Below are 2,726 nucleotides of genomic sequence, written 5' to 3' on the forward strand. Positions count from 1 at the left end.
GTAAACAACTGCAATAAAAGTTTTCCTCTGTGCTCAGGCCCTAACGTAGGTCCAGCCCTGGTGGCACCAGCTCCCACTCATCCCACATTAACTACTGATCAAATCTATTTGGTGCCCTAAAATAATGTCAAGGGCACTCAGAATAGCATTCCACAGCACCAACTCATTTGTTTGTTTTTAAACACAGCTTACTCGGTAAAAATCACTGTCTAGCTTGTGGTAGTCACTCAGCAGTTTACTCTAGGGCAGTGATGGCGAACCTATGACACGCGTGTCAGAGGTGACACGCGAACTCGTTTTTTTGATTGATTTTTCTTTGTTAAATGGCATTTAAGTATATAAAATAAATATCAAAAATATAAGTGTTTGTTTTACTATGGTTGCAAATATCAAAAAATTTCTATATGTTACACGGCATCAGAGTTAAGTTAGGGTTTTTCAAAATGCCGACGCGCCGATTTCAAAAGGTTCGCCATCACTGCTCTAGGTAGATGGTAACCTCTCCCCGTGTCATCGATCAGCGATGATCGCTGTTAGCACCCACGGCTCACATGGCCTTAGGCCTCTTGTCTTGCATATTTCCAGGTGTGTCTTGTTACTCCTGGAGAGAAGGGGTTATGACTCATATTTGTTCTTAATTAGTACTCGTCATGCCTGCCTCTTCACCTCTTCCTGACACCCAGCTATGAAAACAACTGTAAAACATCACAAAGCTTTCAAAGCTCTGAAGAACTGGGACTGTTTTCCTTGTCCTACCCTAGTGACAGATGCTCTTCAAATGCTAATACGTGTTACCAGTTAGCAAGGCTCTTAAGGGAAATAAACTTGGGAAATGTTGGGTTAAAGTAAACATAAATCAGGTTTCTTTATACAAATTTTCAGAGCTTTTCATATGCTTTTTCCAAATGTATTTGACCAAATAGTTTCTTTTGAGATAGCAGAATTAACATTTTCTAGCTACTGAGCCATTTAAAAAATACAAGCCTTTAAACCACAGTAGGGAAATATCTATTTTTAAGCTAAGAAAATTCTACACATAATTAATTATAATTTTAAAAAATATGTTTATAGAGTGATATCAGCAAAATTATGGAGTAGACAACTCCAAACACTCAGCCCTCCAAAGAAACATTGAGGGAAAAAAAAACAGCCAACCAATTTTGTCAGAACTCTGGAAAGCAAAAAATTTACACTATCCAAATGAATACTGTATTAAGGAAAAAAGAAACTTAAAAACAAAGCCGGTGGCATCTTTACTTGTCCTTGCCACATCTGTTTCCAAGCTTGGCAGCAGCCTGGAAAGCAGCAGCCCACATTATCAGCATGGAGCCCTGGTTCCTAATTCCAGAGGAACGGAGCAGACCTTATTCACAAATTATGTGTGCCTACCCTAACCTGTCCAGGGTCATTCTGAACAACTAACATAAGGTGCTCACCTTTGGTTTGCCTGTCTTGGAACTTGGGGTGGAAAAGCAGCAGTCATTGCTTTAAAACATGTTAAGGAAATTTTTAAGATGTGCTCCCTCGGGGGAGCATGTCCTTGCCATTCCCTTCCCCTTTCCCCCACAGGCACACATCTCCCAAACCCCCAGGGACCCCAAGAGCTTGCAATTAGGGGAGCAGTGGCAGCTCATCCCAAGCTAACCCCCTACACCTGTCTCCAAGGCCCCCTTTTCTCTGACTTCCCTGTTGCTTTTATGTTAATAAGCTTTAATACGCATTCCATCTAAGTGTGCTTTTGCTGTGGCCAATAAGTTTTTGCTGAAAAAAAATACACAAACAAATGAAAATATACTGGGGGGAAAGGCCAGGCAGAGGGTTTCTTTGGGATACTAAAGTGTTCACAAGCATCAGTGTATACTGGGGAATTTAGAAAGCCACATGCATGCCAGGACAGGAAATAGGCTCAGAAAAACCTGAGAAGTCCCTAAACGCTCACTATGGCTAATCTACAGGCTGTGAGGTAGAATCATAACTGGTTAAGTGTTTAAAGATTGCCCCAGCACAAAATCCATAAAGACAGGGACAGGTATTGATGGGTTTTTTTAAGGTCCTGGCTTTCAAGGAAATCTCAAAACACTGGTTGGCTGAACACAGCTAGTCCTTTAACAGCAGACCCTGGGAGGGGAGAGAGTCTAAATTATGGAATCTTCAAATGTCCAGTTTTCAACAAGAAACACCAGAAATCATACAAAGAAACTGGAAAGTGTGATTCATTCCAAGGAAAAAAGTTTACAGAAACCATGCCTTGAGGAAGCCCAGACATTGTACTTTCTAAACAAAGACTTGAAGCCATCTGTTTTCAATATGCTCAAGAGGTAAAGAAAATCAGGAAAACAATGTGTGAACAAAGTGAGACTATCAATAGAGAATTTTAGAAAGAAACCACAGAGCCCTGGCCAAGTGGCTCCATTGGTTGGAGTGTCAGCCCATACACCAAAAAGCTGTAGGTTTTGATCAGGACGGGTAAAGGAGGCAGCTGTCAATGTTTCTCTTTCTCTCAAAATCAATGGAAACATATTGTGCAAATTAATAAAAGAAAGGAACCACAAATTCTGGAACGAAAACATACAATAACTGAAATGAAAAAAAAATACACTAGCCCTAGTTGATTTGGCTCAATGGATAGACCGTCAGCCTATCCAGTGGTTTTCAACCTTCTGGCCCTTTAAATACAGTTCTTCATGTTGTGACCCCAACCATAAAATTATTTTTTTAAAAAAATA

This window comes from Myotis davidii, unplaced genomic scaffold (genome assembly GCF_000327345.1).
Source record: "Myotis davidii unplaced genomic scaffold, ASM32734v1 scaffold339, whole genome shotgun sequence".
Classification (NCBI taxonomy): Eukaryota; Metazoa; Chordata; class Mammalia; order Chiroptera; family Vespertilionidae; genus Myotis; species Myotis davidii.